Source organism: Solanum stenotomum, chromosome 10 (assembly GCF_019186545.1).
Source record: "Solanum stenotomum isolate F172 chromosome 10, ASM1918654v1, whole genome shotgun sequence".
Taxonomy (NCBI): Eukaryota; Viridiplantae; Streptophyta; class Magnoliopsida; order Solanales; family Solanaceae; genus Solanum; species Solanum stenotomum.
Genome location: NC_064291.1, coordinates 31,699,725 through 31,707,167, shown reverse-complemented (window position 1 = coordinate 31,707,167; position 7,443 = coordinate 31,699,725). Strand labels below are relative to the sequence as shown.

At 35.2% G+C, this 7,443-nt stretch overlaps 1 pseudogene; it reads left to right on the top strand.

The window, feature by feature from the left end:
- Positions 1–2,479: 2,479 nt before the first annotated feature.
- Positions 2,480–6,774, top strand: LOC125841197 (uncharacterized; annotated as a pseudogene).
- Positions 6,775–7,443: the final 669 nt, after the last annotated feature.

Genomic DNA, 7,443 nt, shown 5'->3' with positions numbered 1-7,443 from the left:
GCCTTTTGGTGTCTTTTAATTTGTTGGTGTCTTAATAGACTTTATGGCCTTTTAAGTATCATTTTTAAAAAAAATCTAATTTCAATATAATTTAATCAAAAATTTTACTATTGTGACAATAAATTTGATAAAAAAAATTATTTGCCAACTTTCACAAAAATATTTTGACGCAATAGTACAACTACTTAATACTATTTATTTAAAAAAAATAATAAAATGAAGAGTTAATGATGTTTTAGCAAAGAAATCTTTTTTGATGTTTTAGCAAAGAACTTTCTTGCAAAGGAAGTGTACAAATAAATAAGGCAAAAGTACTCATTACCCCCCTGAACTTGAAGCTTTTTATACGGTGTACACCTAAACTAAATTCCGTTTTAGTTACCCCCAAACTTGTTTATTCCTCCGTCGCGTACACCTTTTTTGTCCACCTGGCGTAGAAATTGACAACACACTCTACTAGGCGCGTGAGGAAGTGATTTTTTTGCCACATCACAAAGCTACAACGGTAAAAAAAACGTAAAATCTCCATTTTTCTTTAATATTCGCATATTTTAAACGAAAAATAGGGCAAATGTAAATGAAAAGTAAAGGAAACAAAGATTAACACTTATTTGGTAAGAATTTCCGACAAATTTGAAATTCAAGGAGTTCCGCGAAATCAGCCCTTATTCATAAATAACTTTTAAACAATGGATTTTAATATTTGGCATATTTTAAACGAAAAATAGGGCAAAATGTAAATGAAAAGTGAAGGAAACAAAGATTAACACTTACTTGGTAAGAATTTCATACAAATTTGAAATTTAATCGACCAACTTCACGTCTACAAAAACCCAAATCCAGAAGGAGTTCCGCGAAATCAGCCCTTATTCAAAAATAACTTTTAAACAATGAATTTTAAATTTAAGAAATTTATTTTTTTCAATATCTAGGTGGCTATTATTTATCCAGGTGGAAATCCACACCACCACTTTTGCCAACTGTCGCTAGCGTGTAGTCACAATAGGAGTAGGTGGACGAAAAAAGTGTACGCCGGAGGAATAAACAAGTTCGAGGGGGTAATTAAACGGAATTTAGTTTATGTGTACACCGTATAAAAAGCTTCAAGTTCAAGGGGGTAATGAGTACTTTTGCCAATAAATAAAGTGTGAAGGGTATTTTTGTAAACATATATTCTTTAATAGTAATTATGCAAGATTTATTATTTCTAATATATCAAATCAAATAATGTATAAGAAATAATACTTGCATAACTAATGCACGCATTACTAATGCAAACACTATTAATACAAATATTACTAATGCACTACATTTTGCATTGTTCTTATACAATCTACCAAACGATCACTTAGTACATGAATTTGAAAAAGAGTTGCATAAGAGACATTCATATTAATGCATTTATAACAAAATAAAAATTGGGGATAAGGGGTCCTACATTCTAAAATGGAGAGTTGAAAGGGAAAATTTATCTTTTTTAGTAGTGAAATAAGAATTGTGAGAGGCCCCCACAACCCATACATTTTACCCACCTCCATTAGCACCAGTCCAGCAAGACTGCCCCTTCTTTGTCTTCACCATCTCCATTCTTGACTTTGTTCTACTAAACTTTTGATAACACCAAGAAAAAAGAAAAGAACAAAAAGACTAAAAAGTTTCGATTTTTTTTTCTTTCTTGTTTACTGCTTAAGCGCAAAGAATTGCAGAGAAAGGCGAAAGAGAAGTGTAAGTAACGCAACCCCAGATTTTCTTTACCTTTTTTGTTCATGTTTATAGGTCTGAGATCGAAATCCCTCTTTTCTTCTCTCTGTAAATTGGTAGAAAATTTCATACATTTTAGCTAAAACTGCAGGTAAGAGATGAATTTCCTTTCAGTATTGGAGGTCCAGAGGTTGAAATCGATGCTTTGACGAATTCCCATTTGCTTATTTCACAGTGTAATACTTGTTAAATGCTACTTTGTAGATCAGTAGCCTCGTCGATTTCACGTATCTTCGCTTGCATGGGGTCAGTAATTTGATTCTCTCTATATATCTTTTTTCTGTTTTCTTTTTAGTATAAATTAAAGCATTCTGGTTTCCCCCTTTTAAGGTTGGTGGTTCTGTATTTTTTAGACAATGAATGGTATAAAAAACTGGAGCTCTCAGTCCCAATCTTGTTGGGGAGGTTTACCTAGTATCTGTGCTTGTGGTTGTAGGCTGTAGCAGGTTGCCTGGTAGATTAGTTGAGGTAAATAAGTGACACTATAAATGAAAAAGTTGCAAAGTTTGTTAATACTGCGTTTTTGAATGCTTTTCTTGGTTTATTGGGCAACAATTGGCTTTTCTTTGGTATTTTGGAATCTGAGGTGCTTGCTTAAAGGCTAAGCAAGCAATAATGGGGAATGCAACGGAAGATGAGCTGGTGCTCCTTTTTCTGTTTCTGTTTTTTATTTCCCCATGCTTTGCTTTTTATGTTGAGGAAGTTTGTTCCTAGAATGTTCTATTCTATACGTAATTGTCTTGTTAGCTACAGTATCTAATGCTTTGCTTCTAGCCATGTATAATATATGTTGTTTAAAGATTGAAATTGAGGCATGTTTTCGGAGTATTCCTTTGTGTTCTGTTTTGGGTTTTTTGGAGAATATTTTACGAGCTGTTGTTGGTATGGTGATGGAAAAGTTGAAGGAGACATGGAGGGCACTTCTTAATGTAAGAGTTTGTTTCTGTGCTATGTCCCAAATTTGTTGTACAGTAGATTGAGGATTCCCTTTCTATTTCTAGAAAGTTTTGATACCTTTTATCTTTTTGCTATAAGATGCTAATTATCTTCTTCTATGTGGTGATACTAAGATTACTATAGGCACCCAAAGGCTGAAAATGAATTGCATAAGTCACTGATCACCTTGGATAGGTTGTTATCAAAGAAATGTGCCTTTTGTGGACTATACTGCTATACAGCATGTGAGTCTAAGTTGCAATCCAAGCTACACTATTTCATGACGAAAGCGTATCTTTTGCAATGATTCACTGAAATAGATTTTAATAGCCTGTTGCAGTTTTACGATAATGTCGCGTTGGTTATCTCCTGGTGTTTCTGTTTTGATTGGAATGAGAACGATATGAGCACTTCAGGCAGTTATTTTACTGCTTTGTTTTCTACATTGGGTATTGGAGGAGTTGGTGCTTCTAGCAGAGTCCTTGGATATCAATCTTGTAATGAAGAAAGTCCTGATAGTAGGACTAGTTTTAGGTCCATCTTGCTTGTATTCAAGACCATAGCAGATGAACTGATCCATTCCTGCACAATGCAATTAGAAATACTCAATAACTTATTATCAAAGCATCGGTGAACAAGAAATAAAACTGATGTAATGAATTCTGTGAAGAACATGCAAGATTTGAATAAAATATAAACTTGTGTCGATTTGATGTTTTTGTACTGTATTGCCAAGTGAAATTTGGAAGGTTGGTGACTGTTGAACAAGTACAACTATGTGTCAATAACAAACTAGTTGGGGTTGGCACTTGGCTATAGGAATCCTCTATCCCACGCTCCTTCAGTCTGGCCTGTTCTTTTCAAGGATTCAATAATCTATCTTTTAGGAACCCTGAATTTGTTTCGATAGACTAATTATCTGGTATTGGAATGAAAGGGCTCAGATGGAGAAAAATGGATATTGATGATTCATAGGTAGATCTATGTACTAGTTTGAGATTGAAGTGTAATTGTTCTCAGCTCAACTTATATAGATCTTTTTCTTCCATTGTGCCATAATTTCTGGCTTGGTCTACTTCATTCCAAGAGATTGTATGCCCTTCCGAATTCTTTCCATGTGATTTATGTCTACCTCATTCTCTGTTAACACCTTCACTCTAGTTTCAAGCTGAGTGAAAATTTAATGTTCTTTATTATGACCTTTTTTTCTCTTTAGTATAATTCTAAACTTGTAAATGAAGTCATGTTTTGTGTATGTCTAAACGACATGATGGGGAACACCCTAGACATGGAGAAGCTAGCTGAAAGTTGATTAGTATGCGGGGTTATCCTAGATATATGGCCCATAAGATACCCAACTTCCTCTTGAAATCCATTTTTATCTCTTATTTATCAAAGTTAACTTTATTGGGGTCTCCGGTCTCCCATTCAATGATGCTAAGGGGAATAATGCTATCATTGACTTTGTTTAATTCCAAGAATGGGAGACTAAAGGTAAAGGATGAAGAAATTCAAATAGTTTTACTACTCTTGGGTGGAGTTCTGATGATTTGCTTCCTGTTATCTTGTGTCTATAAAAGTAGTAAAAGATGTCCAATCCTTCCTGTCTAATTTCAAAGGGGTTGAAGAATCTGGAACATTTTTCCCTTATCAAAGAAGGGCAATAACTTATAATGTATCTGGTCTACTTATTGTCTCACCCTTCACTTCTTACCGCAACCAAACGCTTGAGGTAGCTAAACTGTATCATCTATGTAGCACTCCCTTATGGCACAACTTATTCACTTCCAATACTTTGTCATCGCATCAAATGTGCTGTTAGACCAAATAACATGTGTCATTCGTGTATTTAAAGTAATGGATCTGATCAAATGTGAATTGCAATGTCACAACTTATTCACTTCCTGTTATTAAATGTGATTATGGATTTGAACTGTCTAATGTCAGAAGGAAATCAAATTTCTTTAGGTACGAAGGAAATCCATGTTATACTCCATGGTTTGATCGTGTTTTTAAAGCAATGGATCTGATTATGGATTTTGACCGTCTTAGGCCGAATGATAGTTTATGTGAGACTTGATAATTATTTCACCTTGAGATTAAAAAAGGTAAAATTTTGATAGCTATACACTTTGGGTTGTAGATTGACTCCCTTGTCCCTTTTCGGTACCTGAATTTGAAAATTTTGACTATTCTAAGTGGAGTATGACTTCCTTGATTTTTTGATACGTTTATGAGTGACTACATTATGTCAACCAATGATCTGTACACTGTGAACTGCAATTCAATTCTCTCGAAGTTGCTTAAGCCAAATAAGAGTAGGCTTGCTATATAGAACTAGTTGATGGTTGTTTGGTATTACCAGTTATTACCTGGACTTAGCACTTAATATTGTACAGTGGTATAGGGACTATTATGCACTAGATCTTACCTTTCCCTCAATGAAAAGAGGGGACGTGGGGGGTGGGGTGACCACTGGTAGTTATGAAGTTGATCTCAAATTTGGAATATACATTGTTCTGGTGGTTTTTGTTTTCCAAGTATCTTGTTGACAGCGTACAGATTTTCTTTTACTGATTATGCTAATCATCTTTTATGGTTGTAAACCTGATTGTAACAGAGCAGAAGTTGTCTTGGGTGCTGTGTAAAGCCACCACATGTTATTTTAGTGGATAGGCCATCCAAAGGTCAGAAAGTTCAGGGTCAACGCTTGAGGAAACGCGGTTCAAGGGACGACTTTTGGAGCAGTAGTGCTTGTGAGATGGAGAATAGTGCATTTCCTTCACAACGAAGTGTCTCATCAATTAGTACTTTAAATCAGGGCCTTGATGCTCACAGTAGTTCTAGCACCACAAACAACAACACTGAATTTGTAAATCATGGCAAGTGCATATTTCACTCTCTTTACTTTCATTGACTATCATGGGAATACTTTACCAATAGTAACCTTTCTTGGGGATATCCAAGTCTCACTATGTTAGTATTCCGCCAAATGCGAGAAATTAACATGTGATGGAGGATATAAAACGTAGAAATGATCTGTAGCTGTAGTTTCCTTGAAGTTCCATCAAAAAATAATGAAAGAAAAGAAGAATTATCTTTTTTATCGGATGTCCCCAAAGGGACAAAAGAAAAGAAGAATTATTGGGTAAATTTCATTGTCTCAGTTGGTTGGCTTAAGTAGCCCCTGCAATTGCAATTTTCAGACATCGATATTTTCAAGATCGTCTACTTTGAAAATTTCATTAACACTTGATGCAGGACAAAACCAGATCTATGTACTGTTCATTCTTTTAGATTTCTCTTATTGTCCATGTAGATATCCATTGGAGAAAGCTTTGGAAGCAGGATGCTATACTCTTTCATCTCAGCTTATCAGTATTGTACTGCTCTCCACGTGTTTTAATGTGCTTAATCGAACATTGTCTGGATCAGGTTTAATTCTTTGGAGTAAAACTAGGGAAGAATGGATTGGAAATAGAACACCTCAGAAGCATACTGCTGCTCGGGAATCTAAATTAAGGTGAGCATCTTCCCGTTTCACAATCCTCAAAACATTTGAGTTAATGAGTAGGTTTGGCAGCTGCTGGTTTCAGAGTATTTACTTCCCATACAAGTGTGAATATATACTTGATGAGTGTATTCTTCTACCATCATAAATTGCAGCTTTGATGCGAGTTATGAAACTTTGCTGGGGACCAACAAGCCTTTTCCTCAGTCAATCCCTCTATCGGTGAGTCTTGCTGAACTACTAGCATGATTTTGGCATGTAGATGTTTAATGGCTACTTTGTTGATTCTATACATTTAAAATTTTCAGGAAATGGTAGACTTTCTTGTTGATGTTTGGGAACAGGAAGGACTGTATGATTGAGCTGTGGGACTCAACTGATCTTACCCAACCATAGCATTTTCTGTTTGTAAAGTCTACAGAAACCAGATGGATGAAAACAATTATGTTGGATCTCAGGATTTGTATGTTGACAAGAGGAAAATTGGAATGTTTTTTCAAATGAAGGAGAGAGGACTCTTGTTTATTTTGCTAATAAACGAATTTATTTTCAAGAAAAGTGATATTCAACCACTTGTGCGCACCCAAAGGATAGCGGCTGCGGGTTTCCCTTGTCATAAAAAAAAAGTGATATTCAACCATCCAAATAAACTCCTTGTTTCCAGATACAGATGATTTCTTTACACTAGTACTGCTCAAGTTTCTTGTGAGGATTTGAGCATGCCATTCAATAGTTTTGACTGTTGCAACGAGTCCTAGTGATTTTAAACAATTTTATTTCCATCTACTTTGTGAAGTTTTCTTTCTTAAAAAAAAAACTTAAATTCGGATTATTGTTATAAAATTAAGTTCAGAACAACAATTGTCCACCCAGTCAAGTGCAAAAAACACAGTAGAATCACGCAACGCACGCTGTTCCTCCCCGGGTAGCTCCCAATGTTTGGCACTTTCCATACTTCATGGGTGCAACTTGAAGTCTGATTTGAAAATCTTTCTCTACCTTAACAAATTTTCTCGCGCCCTTCGGTCGGGTGTTGGATCGAAATCTGAGATAATAGTCTAATATATCTAATATAATAGAAAAAAACTGTCTTTTCTATAATTGGGAATCGAAAGCGAAGCAGGAAAAGACTTGTCCTTTGGTCTCTGAAAAATAGAATATTGATCAAAGAAGGTGACTCGTAGTCCCTTTTGAAAAGGCTTTTGAGAGGACTACTTTTTTCGGCATGGGGTTGC